The following is a 20,882-nucleotide window of genomic DNA, read 5'->3' as shown; positions in this document are numbered from 1 at the left end:
TATGTGCCGTTTGACGAGGAAGACGAAGGGCCGTGCCGTGATCGCGAGCGAGCCCCGTGCTACGAACAGCCCTTGCAGTGTCTTGATTTACCTAGCGTTCCACAACGTTGTCAACGACTATAAACCTCGTCGCAATATATATATATATATATATATATATATATATATATATATATATATATATATATATATATATATATATATATATATATACATACATATATATATAAGCATCTACTCATTTTAATATTCTCACCCTAGAGCAATCATTAGAGGTCGCGCCTTCCATAGGCTGTAGGTATGAAAGTGTAGACCAGTATATTCCGATCTTATGTACGCGCGGCACTTTGTGCGCAATTTCTTTCGCGTATTTTTCACAAATGTGAAAATATATAAGATACATAAGTAAGTATGACTTCCAATCCGCGGTAGTGAAGCTAAAGGTAGCGCAAATCCATCTTTGCAACGAAGTCGTTCGATATGAAATTTGAACCACGATTACGAAGCATACACAAGGAACGCGACCATTCAATCGGTCAGATTGCTTTCGCTACTCAATGATTTAGTTACCGGCCCAAGTTTTACCACTCAAAGCTATCCAGAAAGAAGGCACGAAGTTTCGACAGACGGTTCTATCGTGAAAGACGACGAAAACCAAGCATTATGTGATTTAAGAGTGCAGCTTCTTGGGCTAGTTGAAATTGAATGCTGTGACGGAGTGCGTTTCCAGGACAGAGACGGAGTCAGGCACACAGATGAACAAACGGCTGGTTTGTTTGTGCCTTGCTTTGTACCAGCCTGAAAAGCGGGCCGCGCCACAGTAAGCCATTAGGTGAATTCATAGTGCTGTAACATGACAGAATGCCAGGACTTGGCCAAAATATTCAACTCGTTGTAAAACCTTTACTGTGTTTTCTTTCATGCAGCGCCGCGCCTGAGGACCCGTAAGTCAGAGCATTTTTTTTTACGAACTACACTTTCCGCAGGTGATAAGCTTTAAAATGGACTATTATTTAAAGAGTCCTCCACCCAGCTTCGGGCTTTGTACGCAAACGAGCATCAGACTCGGATCCCATGGATGAGGCACCGACGACATACCAGGAAATAACAAACTATTACAAGCAAAAAATGCAAATTTACCCGCCTCCAAACGCAAGCCTCACGCGAGCGCAAGCCTCGATCCTGCGTCGAATCCAAACTAAATCGTTCCCCAACCCACATTGGCTAGCCATAATTACTATCGGGCAATGGAACCCAATATGTCAAAATTGCACAAATCAAACATTGGCTACCCAAAATCACATTCTTTGGGGGTGCGAGGGCTTACCCCCTCCCAGGTCGCTCCTGCCAGCTCCCTCAGAACAGACGTGGGAAGAGCTGCTCAGAAGGCCGGGAAAAAAAGTACAAAAAGCCCTCGTTGCCTGGGCCGAAAGGGTCGCTCCTCGTGAGGGGCCATTCTAGGACTCGGGCCTGCCAGGTCATCACTGAGCAGAGTCTCAATAAAGTTGTTACCACCGCCATGGCGCGCAAACCACTTTGTGCCTACGATGCTAGTGGAAAGTGAAACGTCTGGGTGGCGCGAAGACGTTTGAAATTTCAAACAGAAGGCCGCACGTGCTTCCTGCCAAGGGAACCGCGCTTCGAGCAAAAGGGTCAAGGTTGCACGCATAAGACCGACTGCTTGCAACTTCTCCGGCCCTGGCACGTGACTTCACTTGACCACGCGATGTAAAACGGGCAATGCCGCCACTCAGACTGCACCGCACGACACGACATTTAGAGAAGACAAAACAAAAATCAGCAATGATTGCGATGCCACCCAATGCGATATTTTAGCGCCGCTCTACAGGTGTTTTGATTTCACGATATATTGATGCATCACACAATTCACCGCACCGAACGGCAGAGCCGCAACGCGTGGCGCTATACATGGGTGCCTTATGTAACTTGAGGCAAACATTACAAATATGCAAATTTCCCGTAGCTGGACAAAACCAAGGTAATGTTGTCTATGCGGGAAGAGAAAGCGAAGCGACGGTCGAAGCGGTAGCATGCTGCGGCCAGGCTGACTTCGAACAGCAGCGCCTTGCTGTCGTGGCTCGAGTCACACGCAGATATGCGGCGCCGATGATTATGGCGGATGACGACTCGCGGTGGTGACGACGATGCTACACGTCAAATAGATACCTTAAAGGGCGGCGCGTACTCAATGACACATAACCAGTGGTTTAAGATGGCGTCAAAGATGTTGAGGATTATGAAATAGCGGCACTGACCCACGGTTCGTAATCATAGACCCGCGTTGGTCGGACAGCTGGGTTCGATCACGGTTCTCTCAACACAGTGGCCCGATGATGTACCCATTAGGCCATAGACTACCCAATGACCCAAGTTGGAGCGCAAATGGTTAGAACACAGAAACTAACCGGAAATTGCGGGAAGTATCATAACAATGCTAATCACTATACAAAAACATGTCTGTTCATCACCGTTATTGTGGCTAGCTATACTTTCGCATTCAGTTCTATTCCTCACCTTGAAGACGTCATCACTCTTGCCAAACAGTCGGCGTCACGGTCTCACCTTTCGACGTTACTTCACTCATTTTTTGCTATCGTAGTGACAACCTCTCGATTTCTAAACCGCCCGCCAACCTCGTCTCCATAGTCCAACCACCACCACCCAGCACAGCGTCGCAATACATCAGACGACACGAAACCGTTGCACTTTACTGAAAATCTATTTCCTTTCGATAAATGATTTGAGCCTATGCCACATAAACAAGGTCCCTCCTTGCTTCTGATCGGTTTTGTGGTTCAGTAACGGTACATGTTACTAATTTGTCTTTCGGCTGTCGATGACGAACTGGTACTTGGACGATGGTACGCAGCACGTTCGCGTTAACGCTGGTGCTCAAGCGGCAGTTATTCGCCAGCTATCTTATGCGTTGGGCGCCGCCTTCCCTACCTCGCAGAATCGCTTAACGATGTGCTCTTTGCTTTTGCAGCACGACCGACCACGCCACTACCAGGTAAGTCGGTACACCTTGCGCGTGTGTTCCGTTTCGCAATGGTACTTGAGGAGAAAAACTTGCCTCTAAAGTTATGGTATTTTTTTCAAATGTGCAAGCTTGCCCTCCCCCCCCACCCACCAAAAAAAAAAGAAACTCTCTTGCTTGCCTTGTATACAAGTTTGCCTTGTATGAACGTTCGCTCCTTGCTTGATGTTGTGGTTTGTTAAGCATTCACATTTCACTACTGAATTTCGCCAATCGCTAATAGATTGGTATCAAGAAATGGGCTTGCATTACATTAACTTTAACGGCACGACTTTGACATCTGGCGCTGAATTGCTGGAAAAGTTGCCACGTTTCTTGACGGTCTAATCGCCAATTTCGGCACTTTTTTTGTATACACTACCATTGCCAAAGCCAGAAATTACAGTTTAACTCCAGCAATTGGCAATTATCCTCTGTTAGCAAGCTTCAAGGTTGTTCAGGCTTGTTGTTAAAGAAGTCATCTTTTTATATGTAGAAGGCTGCCTTTTCTGATCAGGTAAATCGTTTACCTTGCGCTAGTTACTCCGAAGTGATAATTTCATCTGTTAGTGAAAGTGTGGTTCGTGGCGTCGAGAGAATAAATGACCAAGGTAGTAAAACCAAATTGGAGAAAAAGGGAAAAACACAGTAGTACTGTATGTACACAAGTTGGCGCATGGGCTTAAGAATGTTGCTTCAAGGTACATCATTGATGTTCGTTTTTCCGCGAAACATAAGATACGTCGCATACGCTGGTTAGTCGATAATTTGCTGAAAGATAAGAAAATAAAGGGAAAGTTCACTGTCAAACATGTGGACTGGTACATCACTTTTGTTAAGCAGGTTGTATATGTAATTACGTTATCCTGTGGTAGAGAGTACGTGGGACAAACGACGCGTTGTGTGAATATTCGACTTCGGGAGCATGAACTATCTCTTCAAGGGGTTGCGATACTTCATCTCCCGGAGCATTGCAAGTCGTCTGGTCGTCACCCCTGTTTAAAAAAAAAAACTAGTGAGATTTATAAATAGGCGAACCAATTGACAAAGGAAGTCGCTTAGGGTTACAATATAAACATTATGGACAAGGCAAGTATCAGCGAACTATCTATCGCTCTTCATGACAAGGAACTGTGTTACGTATGTCAATATTGATTATGCGTCAGTTGGTCACAGTTGTCTCGATGTATCTCTGTCGCCCGTGCATGTCATGGTCGTGAACTGGCACATATATATATATATATATATATATATATATACGTGTGTGTGTGTGTGTGTTGGACATATCTTAAATAAAACATCAGTTGGGATTCAGTGCCGTGTCGTCGTTTTATACCTTCCATTTGTCCGTGTGTAGTGTTGCGCTGGAACGAACCTTACTATGAATTCAGACATATTGTGTGCAGCCACTCTCGTCCCCGCGGTGGCGGTCCTGTTGGTGGACGAGGTAGAGCGGTAGTTCGGCCGTCTTGAACTACCGCTGAACCTTGACGACTGTGACGCCATGTGGTCGGACGAGTGCTCCAATGTAGATGTGCAATGCGACATTCGTTGTCGTACAGCTGGCCGATACAAGCTGCTGGAAGAACTGCTTGTAAAGTATAACTGACACAGCAGTTCCCGTGTCGAGTGCGATTTTTAGAAGAGCACCGTTTATAATTCCGCCAAAATACCCTTGCGACTTGCCAAAGCCACTCGATCTGCAATGTCAGTAGTCGGCTCCTATTTCGCAACCTTTATCGTTTTCAAACTGCGTATATAATTTTTTTTTGCTTGTCACCAAATGCGCTCTCATCGCTACGAAATGCCTCTTCATTGCACACTTATTATAAGTCTCCTTGATATACGGGCATACTCAATGATTGTGGTTAAGGGTCCCCCAGAGGGAACAAGTCGGTGGCAGCTTACCGAGCATGGCTCGTATCTTGAACAAATTAGTGGGCACTTCTTTGTCCCGTGTTTGCACTTGGTGCAGTGCGTGCTCCCCCCCCCCGCCCCCCGCTCCCCGGCTCGAGTGAAGGCTGCTTTCTTCGCGGGCTGCTTCCATAGACAAGGTGCCGTCGACTGCTTTCGGCAACGTCTTCGGGTTCTCCTCTTCGGTAAAGAGCACTGCGTGCACGTCCTCCCGGAGGAGCACGCAGACGAAGCCCATCCCGGAACACTTCCCCTAAATAGGTTTCAAATTCGCCGTTCTGAGACATCATGAAGCTTCACCATCTACTCAGACTGTGTCTCTGTATCTTGCGTTTGTGCTGCGCCCTCCGGTAGGACTTGGCCCGCTTGGCTTTGGAGCTGAGTGGGCTGTTCATCTCATCGCGACCATTTACCGACAGTAGGGCAGGCGCCGTCAATGACTTAAGAAGCCCATAGGTTTGTGGGCCGAAGATGCTCATCCATGTGTGAAGATTTTCGCTGCCAGGAACGCGATTCACCATAAGAAACGATGTGAATCTCTCATGACAGGCTGTCCAATCGCTTGTGATGTTATCCAGCGGCTCCATGCGGCCAAGCTGTCCAGCAAATGTGTATTGCCATCCCTTTGCCATGCGCACAAACCAGCAATCGGTGTTTCAACTTTCCAATATAGAAACTTAAGCTGAGGCTAATTACTGGGACACTTGTTTTCTTGAGAGTACCGACGGTCTGTTTCAGCATCTCTTCAGTCCCACGGTCGTTGCCAAGTGTTACGTGTCAGCCAGGAACGGATAAGGCAAGGTTCCAAATGAAAGCGGCGTTTCTTGCTCGGCACTTACGGGTGCATAGTCACATCCGAAATGAGCAGAATATCGCACTCAGCACGGCTTTTTAAGCACTCGCTTATACACGCGTATAGAATGTAGTCTGTTTATCAGGCACGCGATCGCCGACAGAACAGTAGGGGCCGCGGAAGGACCGATGGAGTGAAAAATGCAAGGAATAACGTTAAGGGACAGGAAGACATTGGTGGGGATACGAGAGCAAACGGGGGAAGCCGATATTCTAGTTCACATTAAAAGGGGAAACAGGAGCTGGGCAGGCCATGTTGTGCGTAAGAGAGATGACCGGTGGTCTATTAAAGTTTCAGACCGGGTGTCAAGGGAGGGGGAGCGCAGTCGAAGACTGCGGAAAACTAGTTGGTGTAATAAAATTACAAAATTTACAGCCATAACTTGGACTTTGGTAGCAAAAAACATGGGTATTTCGAAATCTACCCTTCTCCACCTAGGGCCTTTCCCTCCCTTCTTTACTTCCCTGGTAAAGTAGCATGTAACCGAATACTTCAAGATGTGTTAGATGTCCTACCTAGACGTCCTGCGTCAGCCACGCTTCCTTTTCTATTAGTGCATGCTAATCGGCAGTACATCTTTAATTCTTTAGGAGTATGCTGCTTAGCACAAACAGTTCGGAAACCAGCGGCTTTAGCCGCATTTTCAAGGCATGTCTCTTAGTGAACTTTCGTTATACCCTACTCAGCTACAATTCCCGTTCTGTCGTACTTGCAATACATCCGTCGTTGTTTCTCCATTTCTCTTAAGGTATTGGCTAACTTCGCTTGATCTTTCCAGCAGAAGAAACGTTCCCAAGCACAGAGGAAAGTGAGTGATCAACATGTATAACTTCATTTTCGGGGACTAAATATTGATCCTGAGAATGCATAATACACACGTAACGCTGTTCCTGTTGTTGCCACCGTGGAAAATTTAATTTCTAAAGCACGGTTTCATATTTACCCGAACCGATTTCTTTCGCGCATTTTCTCTACAAAGAACAAGCCTTTGTAGCGTTAAGGACCTTCTTGTGGTAGCAGCAGGGGCTTAAACGTCATGTATTGATGCTCTGTGTGCCGAAGCAAGGAACTGCAGGTTATCGTCAGTTATCTTGTTCGACGAGATGCCAGACGTGCCGCGTCCGTCAGCGATTGGGAAACAAGCGCATCTCTTTTTTCACAATGCCCGCAGAGAACAGATACTTTCTGCACGCACTTTGAGTTTGTGATTCAAATTTATTCATAGAAGAATGCGACGTGCCTGGCTCTACAAAACGCTGATGTTTATTTAACACATAACTACGAACACCCTTAAAGTTCTAAGTTGTTTTATTATTTGCATATACATGAAGTAAAAGATACAATTTATGACTTAACACACAGTCAGTCTCTGGTAAGGTGCATAATACATGCAACCTGTCTAACCGAAAGTGACAGCAAAATGTTTGATGAAGCAAACTGGCACAAGAAAGATGAGCCTCTTTACCAAAACTAAATAATTGCAATGTTACACTGAGACTTTAAAGCAGAAAAAAGATAACCTATGAGAAACATTTAGTACCCCGAAGGTATAAAAAGAAGCTATTATAATTAGTCTGTCGATCTTTTCAGACTGAAGCAGAAAAATCCCTGTGTTCGAACGGCATGCATATCACCGTACGGCTGACTAAAAATTAAGAGCTTCTTTAATACGAAGCAACAACTCATTTTAATGTTCTGACGCTAGGAAGAGCATTAGAGCTCACGCCTTGAATAGGCTGTCGGCGTGATAGCGTGGTGAAGTAGACCAATATATTCTGATTGTATGCATGCGGCATTTTCGGCCCGGTGTCTTTCGTAGATTTCTCATGAATGTAAAAATCCAATGGTGTATATAAACAAGTACGTCTTGGAATCCGCGCTGGTGATGGTGAAATGCAGCAGACACCTAACATCGCTGCAAAGTCGCCCGATATGAAATATAAGCCAGGATTACGAAGCGTACGCGAGGAACTTTATTATTAGTACGGTGGGATTGCTGTTACGAATCAATGATTTAATTGAGATTATTGGGTCACCTTGACAAATTGTGTGCTAAGAACTTTGCTAGCGTACATTAGTAAACGATCTCTAAAAATCACAATGCTCATGCTTAAGAGGAAGCTTTAGCTCGGGCCCAACTCTGACGCGGCCTATTCAAATACATGTAAAACGCAAAAGCGTTTTTCTAGGATAACCCCTGGACCGCTTTTACTGAAATTTGCTGCATTTGAGAGAAAAAGTCAAATTCTAGTGACTGTAGGAAGTGAAATATCGATTGAGGTCCTGAATTTTGTTAAAAGAATTTTCAAAAATTCGGAAGTTTGAAAAAATAGAAGAACGAAGTCTACAAATCCATAACTCTGCATCAAAAACAGATTTCGTAGTTCTGTAAACGGCATCCATTAGAGAAATGAAAGCGGCAAATTTGATATCGCATATTATATCTTACGTGAATTTCTTACGTTGTTTACAAAGGTTCTGCAAAAGCTGTATTTCCATATTACTAAATTTGTTCAGATTCATGCACAACATATCAATTTTGTCCGTTTTAAATTTACTGTTAGATGCAATTCACAGAACTGCATTTTCAGTTTTCGTTTCTGAGTTGCAGTGTTATAAACTTCATAGTTTCGTTTTTTGAAAATTTTTGATTCTTGCCAACTTTAATTAAAAAGTTGAGCTCCTAAAAAAATTCGAAACCAACAGTCACTAGATTTTAAGGTTTTCTTTTAACTGCAACAAACCTCGTCAAATTTGGTGCAGTGGTTGCCGAGAAAAACGAATTCTCCTTTTGCATTTATTTAGATAGGAGCACCCGAGCTGCTTACGAGGGCGAAATACCTTCGTGTAATTATAATAACCCTAATAGGACTACTTGCGAAAAAAAAAGAACTGCCCCCCTTGGGGCTGTACTACGAGTGCTGTGACTGATAATTTTATATATATATATATATATATATATATATATATATATATATATATATATATATATATATATATATATATATTCATCTCATCTATGGCATCGAATGCGAGATGCGAGCGCTGTTTGTCTCTGCGTGTAGTAGTTAAGAGACCCAGTTAAAGGGAGGAGAAGAAGAAAGGAAAGGAAAGTTTCTGAAGCAAAATTGCAGCGCCGTGGTTTTAAAGCGCACCCGCGGTAGCGAAACGGAAGGCGACATAAGGTCCCCGCACAGTATATCACTGTACGGGGACCCTCCTAATATATATATATATATATATATATATATATATATATGTATATCCTCAATTATGTATGGTCACACATGTGCAGGTCATAAATACCAAGTTCTCTAGCCGAGTGCCATCCAAGCGGCATAACCGAGCTCAGATTGGTCCACTTTGACTGATCAAATAAGGCACCACTGTAGGTTAAATGAGGCGTACAACTCCTGCGGGGGCGGTAGAGTATCCGCCTCCGGAGCGAGAGGACCCTGTTTCAAATCTCGGTGTTGCGCAAGTCTCCTCCGGAAAATAAAAAAAAACCGTGTGTTGAGAAAATTGCACAAGCAGGCCTGGAGTGCGGCCTGATCCCGGTGACCAGAACCGGTAACGCACTCTCTCACCAGAGCAGGGATTGGCCACCCTTTTGGAGTACTTGGACACAGCCTCCTGTATGAATACAACAATCAAACCCCGGCCCCCAGTCTCCGACAGCCGCGAAGCAACTGACCACGGCGGCGGTCAGATCTATGACGCAGCAGAGGGTGCTAAGAATACCTGGCTCCGGACAGGCCACTATTGGAATCTGAACCTGGCAACGTTTAACGTTAGAACGTTATCTAGTGAGGCGAGTCTAGCAGTGTTATTGGAGGAATTAGAGGGTAGTAAATGGGATATAATAGGGCTCAGTGAGGTTAGGAGGACAAAAGAAGCATATACAGTGCAAGAAAGCAGGCACATACTGTGCTACCGAGGCTTAGCGGAGAGACGAGAACTAGGAGTCGGATTCCTGATTAATAAGGATAAAGCCGGTAACATAGAGGAATTCTATAGCATTAACAAGAGGGTGGCAGGTCTTGTTGTGAAACTTAATAAGAGGTACAAATTGAAGGTAGTACAAATCTACGCCCCTACATCCAGTCATGATGACAAGGAAATCGAAAGCTTTTATGAAGATGTGGAATCGGCGATGGGTAAAGTCAAAACAAAACACACTCTACTGATGGGCGACTTTAATGCCAAGCTAGGGAATAAGCAGGCTGGAGACAAGTCAGTGGGGGAACATGGCATAGGCTCTAGGAATAGCAGGGGAGAGTTATTAATAGAGTTTGCAGAACAGAATAATATGCGGATAATGAATACCTTTTTCCGCAAGCGGGTTAGCCGAAAGTGGACGTGGAGGAGCCCGAATGGTGAGACTAGAAATGAAATCGACTTCATACTCTGCGCGAACCCTGGCATCATACAAGATGTAGACGTGCTCGGCAAGGTACGCTGCAGTGACCATAGGATGGTAAGAACTCGAATTAGCCTAGACTTGAGGAGGGAACGGAAGAAACTGGTACACAAGAAGCCAATCAATGAGTTAGCGGTAAGAGGGAAACTAGAGGAATTCCGGATCAAGCTACAGAACAGGTATTCGGCTTTAACTCAGGAAGAGGACCTTAGTGTTGAAGCAATGAACGACTATCTCATGGGAACCATTAAGGAGTGCGCAATAGAAGTCGGTGGTAACTCCGTTAGACAGGAAACCAGTAAGCTATCGCAGGAGACGAAAGATCTGATCAAGAAACGCCAATGTATGAAAGCCTCTAACCCTACAGCTAGAATAGAACTGGCAGAACTTTCTAAGTTAATCAACAAGCGTAAGACAGCTGACATAAGGAACTATAATATGGATAGAATTGAACAGGCTCTCAGGAACGGAGGAAGCCCAGAAGCAGTGAAGAAAAAACTAGGAATAGACAAGAATCAGATGTTTGCGTTAAGAAACAAAGCCGACAATATCGTTACTAATATGGATGATATAGTTCAAGTGGCTGAGGAGTTCTATAGAGATTTATACAGTACCAGTAACACCCACGACGATAAGGTGAGAGAGAATAGTCTAGAGGAACTTAAAAAGTAACGCCGGAAGAGATAAAGAACGCCTTGGGAGCTATGCAAAGGGGGAAGGCAGCTGGGGAGGATCAGGTAACAGCAGATTTGTTAAAGGATGGTGGGAACACTGTCCTAGAAAGACTGGCCACCCTATATACACAATGCCTCATGACCACGAACGTACCGGAATCTTGGAAGAACGCTAACATATTCCTAATCCATAAGAAAGGGGACGCCAAAGACTTGAAAAATTACAGACCGATCAGCTTACTGTCCGTTGCCTACAAAGTATTTACTAAGGTAATTGCAAATAGAATCAGGAACACCTTAGACTTCTGTCAACCAAAGGACCAGGCAGGATTCCGTAAAGGCTACTCAACAATAGACCATATTCACACTATCAATCATGTGATAGAGAAATGTGCGGAATATAACCAACCCCTATATATAACTTTCATTGATTACGAGAAAGCGTTTGATTTTGTCGAAACCTCAGCAGTCATGGAGGCATTACGGAACCAGGGGGTAGACGAGCTCATATGCAAAAATACTGAAAGATATGTATAACGGCTCCACAGCCACCGTAGTCCTCCATAAAGAAACCAGCAAAATCCCAATAAAGAAAGGCGTCAGGCAGGGAGATACGATCTCTGCAATGCTATTCACAGCGTGTTTACAGGAGGTATTCAGAGACCTGGAGTGGGAAGAATTGGGGATAAGAGGTAATGGAGAATACCTAAGTAACTTGCGATTCGCAGATGATATTGCCTTGCTTAGTAACTCAGGGGACCAACTGCTATGGATTCTCACTGACCTGGAGAGGCACAGCCGGAGTGTGGCTCTAAAAATTAATCTGCTGAAAACTAAGGTAATGTTTCCCAGTCTCAGAACAGAACAGCAGTTTGCGATAGCTAGCGAGGCAGTGGAAGTGGTAAGGGAATACATATTCATAGGTCAGGTAGTGACCACGGATCCCGATCATGAGACTGAAATAACCAGAAGAATAAGAATGGGCTGGGGTGCGTTTGGCAGGGTTCTCAAATCATGAACAGCAGATTGCCACTATCCCCCAAGAGAAAAGTGTAGAACAGCTGTGTATTACCAGTATTCACGTATTTACGTACTTACGAAAAGGGTTCTGCTGAAATTGAGGACGACGCAACGAGCTATGGAAAGAAGAATGATGGGTGTAACGTTAAGGGATAAGAAAAGAGTAGGTTGGATTATGGAACAAACGCGGGTAAATGACATCTTAGTTGAAATCAAGAAAAAGAAATGGGGGGCATGGGCCGGACATGTAATGAGGAGGGAAGATAACCGATGGTCATTAAGGGTTACGGACTGGATTCCAAAGGGAGGGAAGCGTAGCAGGGGGCGGCAAAAAGTTAGTTGGGCGGATGACATTAAGACGTTTGCAGGGACAACATGGTCACAATTAGTACGTGACCGGGGCAGTTGGAGAAGTATGGGAGAGGCCTTTGCCCTGCAGTTCGCGTGACTAGGCTGATCATGATGATGACCCGAGCTGAAGCTTCCTCTTAGTAAAGAACAGCACTCGTTTATAATGATGGTGTTTCAAGACCGGTAAAAGCGAAAATCTGTTATTCTCTCGCAAGCCGTTCTTCCACTACCGTTAGGCAAGTGCTTTGAAAATTTCTCGCTTGGGCCTCAGACATATTTTGCTAAACTTAGTGAAGAAAAATGGACAATAAGATGCCCGAGTTTCTCATTATACGTGCGACTGTCCAACTGCTATAAGCTCTGTTTTCTGCGAACGTAGCGATATATACGTTAATTTCACGGTAAAACTAAAACAAGAAATGGCGCATCGTTACGGTCTATGCAGAAAAATGGTTGTGATGTTCGAAGATACACACACAACCGCATCTGTCGTATTGAGATAACGTTAAAAAGGCGTTTCTTTCCACAAAATAGGCTAAGTTCATGCGGAGAGCGCATTGCTGAGGCAAAATAAGTGAAATAAAATTACGTTGCAAATTTGCTTCACTTCTTTTCAAATTGAATTTTGAAACGATAACGCAAAAAAAATTAATAACGAATTAGTCATATCTCCGCAGACTTGTCTACGAGTGGCTTAGTTTTACTATTGCCTCTAGCTTTCCAGAAGAAAGAGACGCAAAGTTTTCAAAGATGGTTGCGTCGCCAAAGACAACGAAAAAAAACCATTATGTGATTTAAGAGTACTGCTTCTCCGCCGAATTTGAATTAAGTAACGCGAAGGAGTGCCTTTCTAGGACCACGAAACAGGTAAACAAACTGAAGCCTTGCTTTTTCTTTAATCGCGTGCTCTACTATGTGCCTGTCTGAAAGACGGCGGGCGCCCTAGTAAGAAATTCGGTGAAATTTTCGTGCCGAAATATGACAAATTGCCAGAACTTGGTCGAAATATTCAACTCATGGTGATATTTTCACTGCATTACTTTCATGCAGGGCGGCGCACGAGGCCTCGTAAGTGAGAATTCTTTTTCACGAACTACACGCTCGACTGGTGGCAAGCTATAAAATGCACTTTTATTTAAAAAACCCGTCAGCAAGGTTCTGGCTTTGCATGCAAACAAGCGCGGCGCTTACATCACACGGCCGTCACCGAGCGTGCAAAGAATAAAGTGGCCGGATGGCGGGAAGACGGTTGAAATTTGGAACAGAAGACCACGCGTCCTTCTTCTCGAGGGAACCACGCTCCGAGCGGGACACACAAGGTCATACACTATTTAGGGACTGCTCTTTAAATCTCCGACCATGGCACGTGACTTCGGCAAGCCAAGCAATGCGGAACGGGACTTGCCGCCCCTCGAACTTTGCCGCGCCGCAGGAAAGTAACAGAATAGAAAAGAAATTGAAAGAAGCAGGCGGGGCCTGTCACATGAACCCGACGCGAGATCTCGTCTCCGTTAAAGCACAAAGCAGGGAGGAACGGCAGACCTGACGGGAAAGAGCGCGTCCGTTTACATTGATGCTTGCCTCTTAGTTGCATGGTAACAACGCCTCCCCTACCCCCTCCCTGAACTTATCCTCTGTCCTTTTTTCAGTTTCTCTTCAGTAAACTGCTTTCAGCACGTACCATATAACAACGTTCCATCCGCACTTTCCATAACTTTTGCGGTTTATTAACGATGCATTTTGGATATTTTGTTTCCGACGGTCAGTGATATCCTAGTACAGAAACCTCGAATGCAGGAGCTTCACGATAATGCTTGCGCTCAAGAAGCAGATATTCGCCAGTTATACGTTGGGCGCTGCTTCCCTCACATTCTACAATCGCTTAACTATTTACTGCTTTTTTTGCAGCACGAACGACCGAGACACTGCCAAGTAAGTCGGTACACCTTGCGCCCTTCTTTTGTTGCACGATGTTACATGGGAAACAAGTTAGGCTCTATTTAAAGGCGGTCTGACTTCAGGATAAGCTTTGAGCATGTATCACGTAAACAAGTCTCTCTTCATGCTTCTGATCTCTGTTGTGGCTTAATAACTATGGGCCTTCCCCAGTCGTTTTTAGACGGCAAGTCAATGTGACATGCTGGTAGAAAAAAAATCGAATGCAGCAAATTGTAAAGCATAAATGCTTTTAACACGGTCACTCTACGATTTGGAATAACATATTGTGAATTTCAGGGAGAACGCTAAGTTGTCTTGGCTCCAGGAAGCAGAAATGTGGTTTAGGAGCGGAAACGTTTTATCAAGATTAACGAAATTTTATTTAAAAGATAGCATTACGAAGTTGGTCAATTCATATGTTCCAGTAATAGATGTCGCTGTTCTGTAAATCGATTCTATTAGAGGTGTCTAAAGCGGATAAATTTTGCACACTAATTGACAGCCATTTTGAAATCATGTTGTTTGCTATGGTTCTACCAACAGATCTTATAAATTAGGGGCATGTTTCTGAGCGTATGGACAGTGTCAGTTTGTCCGATTCAGATACATTATTGCATGCAGTCCACAGGTGAATAATACCATTTTTATAGCTTCCTCAGAGAGTTGCTGAGGGAGGCAAAACCTTTCTGCAATAATTGTTGCTTGGTTGTTCGTGCGGCAGCTTCGGTAACAACCCCAACCTTGACGATAACTTCTTTGGCAAGTTGGTGCGCTAAAAAGCAACGTGTCACCTCAGTTTTATTAGAGAAGAAAGGGGGTTAACCGAGGGGCCCGATTTTTATTAGTCATGTCATAAGAAGCCAACAAACACTAACACCAACGACAACATACGGCAAATTACTTGGGCTTAATGAATGATAGGGTTTCATTTCATTTTTTGTTTCATTTATTAAGCACAAGTAATTTCTCCTATGTGGTCCTTGGTGCCATTGTTTGTTGGCTTCTTATGAAATGACTCAATCTTTTACGGTGGCGCGAAGACTCCTGCTCTGCTTCAACAGCTGCTCAAATTCTGAACATCTTAAAGGGGCAGCGCAATAAGACGAGCACACAAGGCAGGAACACACAGGACAGCGCTGGATGCAGGGGATTCACATCGAATGCATCGAACATTATTATTCACATCGAACATCGAATCAGCGCTGTCCTGTGTGTTCCTGCCTTGTGTGTTCGTCTTATTGCGCTGCCCGTCGTCGATCCTTCTCAAATTCTGAACTGCTCTTTTGCGTCAGCACGAGAATCTCTGAGCGGACACAGCCAAGTTATCAAGAACGTTTTGCTTGACAAGCGCACAGCGTCTTCTTACCCGCCTACAGTCGTGTTTAATATGGACGCGTGCACAGACGTCCCTAACGGACGAGTTAATTCTTGCTATGTATGGTACTTGCACGTTACTTCCAAAGCTCACGTAATCTACATTCTAAAACGTTTAAGCAAATATATCCCACAAGAATAAAGCCATCATTGAGGCACTCACCGGTTCAGTCAAATGATGCCAGCTTGACCGGAAAATACCATAGAGTCAAAAACATTTAGGTTGCACGTGAATGCACTTACGATAAGTGTTTCGCGTAGTACTGCGGAAACCCGCAAGGTGGAGAGAAGTAATTAATATAGGAAATATCACACATCCACCCGTTAGTAGAAATTCGTACAAAGGAAACCCATACAGCTTCCTCGAAAGAAAAGCCTCAGAGTTGAAGAAAAATTCGTCCTGGTCTGGGACTCGCACCAGGGACCACTGCCTTTCCGGGGCAGCCGCTCTTCCATCTCAGCTAACCAGGCGGCTAGCAGATGGCAGGGCGAAGTCGAATTTGTCGACAACACGAAGCAAAGGCAAGTGTTTGACGTAGTAGTTCTGCGGAAATCCGCAAGGTGGAGAGAAGCAATGAATATAGGAAAAATCAGACATCCACCCGTTCGTAGGAATTGCTGCATAGCAAACCCATACATCCCATACCATAACCAAGCCGATACATGCCCTCCTTTCGTAGCAATTGCTACGAACGGGTAGACGTCTGACGTTCCCTATATTAAGCACTCACGATAAGTAAATATGCACCCATTCTATACCCGTCCATAATGATCCTACCCACTTCGTTAATTATTACTCTTTGTGCAGCTAGGTGGTAGAAATGATCATGCGAACGTGGTATGATATTGTAATCAAGCGCCACTCTTATCCATAATATCTGTGAAGAAAACATTCTTGAATATTAACTCTATCATTCTGCGCCGCCTCACAAATTTTGGCTCTCGGACGTCAAAATACTGATTGCCCCTTTTCTTGCGTTTAAGCACCTTAAAGTACTTAAAATGCACCTTTAAAGCAGAGTTTACACCTAGCATGAAACTTGTGTTTCTTTCATTTTTCATTCTTTATTTTACCCTGCTGTCCACAGCTAGTTGTTCCCGTTTCGTACTTCTGTTTTGAATTTTCCTTTGTGAATTCACAAATACAGCATTATCAGGGTTTACGCCTGCTCATGGGCACTCAGAATCAATACGCGAATTCGATTGCATTAATTAACCAAACTCTTGCGCGTTGTCTGAAGGAGGTTTCATTTTTTGTGGTTTCAATTTAAAAATGAGAACAGAAACTATTCACTGCTTCTGTTCACTGTTACCGTTTAAGACTGTTTAGCCAACAAGACTGTTTGAGCTAACTTCGGAACAATAGCTTGAAGATCAATGTAACCTTGATTTTGTGCGTCCAGAGCACCGATGCGTTTCGCGAAGCACAGCAGCGTCTATTGGGACAGTAGCTATTTGGACAAAATAGCAGTGCTTTATATAACAGTCTTCACTAAATGCATTACACACTTCATTTTTCAGATGACGAGGACTTCCCGTAATTGAGCACTTTTGCCAGACCCAAATTGCGGGGGCACAAAATCTGCTGAGTAATTGGCTCTCGCGCACTCGCGGTAACTTTGTCAAACTTCGCCTATAATTTTTGCGTGAAGCTGACATAAGTTCTTGTCGAATCGCTGCGAAGAAATCCTCAGGTGTGAAGACGTGCAGCTTAAATTGTATTTGGAATCGCGTTTATATTTCTTGCCAGTATTTCAGCAACTAATATTTTTTACAAGTTTTTAATATAATTGCAGAAAAAATACTTTCACCACTATTTTCTACTCTCCTCTTGTTTTCTTTTCATAATTTTCATGGGCGAATTCGACATGTAATCTCCCTTGAAAATAAAGTTCACTGCCTTTGTCAGACTTTTTAAAAAAGATTTAATGTAATATTTCAAGAATGTATTCCATATTGGGCACGCATATTCCGGTTTTAGAGACCTTGTTATTCAAATAAATCCAAGCTTGTTGTCATCGCATTGGATTTCACCTTAAAAACTAACTACTGCATCAAGCCGCTATGCAAATTAGAGAATTGCAGACAGTTCAGTGAACCAGAGCGAGTGACGTAATCCCAGGGTGTCCTCACAACATGCCGGCTTCTGCGTCTTTAGAGAGCTTTAGTTTAGGGGACGCAAGCGGCTTGCGTGCGCAAGAACTCGGGGCGACGGTACTGCGCATGCGCAGACCATTACATCTACTTGCGTCCTTGGGTTGTTTGGCCGGCCGAAAACATCGCTGCCCCTAAGCGGTCCCGTTACCTACGTGACTCGAGCGGTGCCAGAGAACTTACGAGTAGCTAGCGGGTCGATAATCTAATAAATCTTTTGGAAAGTGTCGACAGACGTCGTTTTTATATATATTAGAGAGGTTGAGCGTGTCCGGTATTCGGATAAACGCAGTTAGGGCGTTGGGGCGGAGCCATAAACGGGAGCGCCTGCATGGTGCATCCACCTGGCGCCGCAAAGCTCAAACGGACAAAAGCAACTAATATTGCTGCAACCAAGTCTATTCTACTTCGCTGCTGGTGTAAATTTTCGGCACTGGCGTAATTGTGTTGCTGCCAAGAATTTATATCCGCAGCAACGTAAAATACACTTGGTTACTGCAATAATAGCTGTTTTTGTCTATTTGAGCTTTGCGCCACCAGGTCGCTGCACCATGCAGGCCGCTCCCGCTCATGGCTCCGCCCCAACGCCCCAGCCTTCGTTTACCGGACTACCTGACACATTAAATCTCTCTATTAACTGCTCTTAATCAGAATAGTTTTATGTGCTTTACTTCATATGCTTGATTTCATGTTTTAAAAAATGATAACGCAGAAAAGATCAGACGTTGATGGCGCCGCGAGCGCATGCGACCTCATTGCGGCTTGCGCTTGGGGCCGCTAACCTATAACGTGTTTCTGCTTGCGTACGCAAACGCAAACGCACCCAAGCGCTAGGGGACCCAACGCCTTTCGTCCCCTAAACTAAAGGTCTCTATTAAGGAGATATGCCCATCTTAGAACACAAAAGTAAAACTGGTAATGAGAGAAGTATTATAGTAAACTCTTTATGTCGCTTTGAGGCTTGTTAGTACTTCCTCTGTGGTTTTCAGGTCAAGCACCTTTATTGAGAGCTTAAAAATCGCTTAACAAAATGTTCTTTGCTTTTGCAGCACGACCGACCACGCCACTGCCAAGTAAGTTGGTACATCTTGCGCGTGTGTTTTGTATCGAAATGGAAGTTGAGGAGAAAACTTACCTCTAAAGTTATGGTATTTTTTTTCAAATGTGCAAGCTTGCCCCCCCCCCCAAGAAAACAAAACTTTCTTGCTTGATTATAATCTTTGAGTTTGCCTTGTATGAACGTTCGCTCCTTGCTTGATGTTGTGGTTTGTTAAGCATTCACATTTCACTACTGAATTTCGCCAATGGGTAATAGATTGGTATCAAGAAACGGGCTTGCAGTACATTACCTTTAACGGAACGACTTTGACATCTGGCGCTGAATTGATGGAAAAGTTGCCACGTTTGTTGACGGTCTGATCGCCAATTTCTGCACTTATTTCTATACACTACCATTGGCAAAGCCAGAAATTAGACTTTAACTCCAGGACTTGGCAATTATCGTCTGTTACCAAGCTTCGAGGTTGTTCAGGCTTGTTATTAAAGAAGTCATCTTTTTATATGTAGAAGGCTGCCTTTTCTGATCAGGTAAATCGTTTACTGTACGCTGGTTACTCCGACGTGATAATTTCATCTCTTGGCGAAAGTGTGGTTCATGGCGTCGAGAGAATAAATGACCGAGATAGTAAAACCAAACTATAAGAAAAAAAGAGAAACACAGTAGTACGGTATGTACACAAGTTGGCGCATGGGCTTAAGAACGGTGCTTCAAAGTACATCAGTGATGTTCGTTTTTCCGCGAAACATAAGATTCGTTGCATACGCTGGTTAGTCGATAATTTGCTGAAGGATAAGCAAATACAGGGAAAGTTCACTGTCAAACATGTGAACTGGTACATCACTTTTGTTAAGCAGGTTTATATGTAATTACGTTATTCTGTGGTATCGTGGGACAAACGACGCGTTGTGTGAATGTTCGACTTAGGGAGCATGAACTATCTCTTCAAGGCGTTGCGATACTTCAACTCCCGTAGCATCGCAAGTCGTCTGGTTGTCACCCCTGTTAAAAAAAAAACTAGTGAGATTTATAAACAGGCGAACCAATTGACAAAGGAATCGCTTAGGGTTACAATATAAACATTATGGACAAGGCATGTATCAGCGAACCATCTATCGCTCTTCATGACAAGGAACTGTGTTACGTATGTCAATTTTGATTATGCGTCAGTTGGTCACAGTTGTCTCGATGTGTCTCTGTGTCTCGTTCATGTCATCGTCCTGAACTGACATATATATATATATACATATATATATATATATATATATATATATATATTGTTACGCATGAAGAAAACGAAGACCAGTGAACGTGCTTGCGGTCCCGAGTGGAAGAAGAAAGAAGAGAACGACGCTCAGTTGATAAACCAGCTGACCGCTCTTGCGCTCACCTTCGCGACCTAAAGTAAACGGTCCCCTTCATTCGTAAGGGTTATACACGGTCTCCTTCGCGCGTAACAAAGTGGTGGAGGTGCGGGGTATCGCTCACAACAACGGAACCATCACTGCCGCAGCTTCGTCGAAGCCGTCGACTTGCCGGCCTCCCGCCATCAGCCGTGACCATCTTCGACATGCCAGAAGAAGGAGCCACTCCGAGGGCAGCGCCTAGCAGTCCGCTGCCATACTACCGAGTTCCACCCACCTTCGGAGGCAAAGCGGGGGAAGATGCCGACGAGTGGCTCGTCCACTACAAACGAGTGAGCAAGTCCAACGGGTGGGATGCAACCGCTCAGCTCACCAACGTGGTGTTCTCCCTGACCGATACCGCCCTCGTGTGGTATGAGAACCACGAGGACGCGCTTACGACGTGGGAACATTTTGTTGACGAGTTAAAGGCGTGTTTTGGGGACTCAGTCGCCAAAAAGAAGCGTGCGGAGCAGACACTGTCGCAACGGGCGCAGCTACCAGGTGAGACATGCACAACATACATCGAAGAAGTGTTAAAGCTGTGCAAGGTGGTCAATGCTCGCATGTCGGAAGAAGATAAAGTTGGGCATTTGCTGAAAGGAGTGGCTGAGGATGTGTACAATTTTCTAATCGGAAAGGAGAGCCTCAGTTCTGTGTCCGACGTCATTCGGCACTGCAGAACTT

This window comes from Dermacentor variabilis, chromosome 8, assembly GCF_050947875.1.
Source record: "Dermacentor variabilis isolate Ectoservices chromosome 8, ASM5094787v1, whole genome shotgun sequence".
Taxonomy (NCBI): domain Eukaryota; kingdom Metazoa; phylum Arthropoda; class Arachnida; order Ixodida; family Ixodidae; genus Dermacentor; species Dermacentor variabilis.
Note: the sequence above shows the minus strand (reverse complement) of the source record.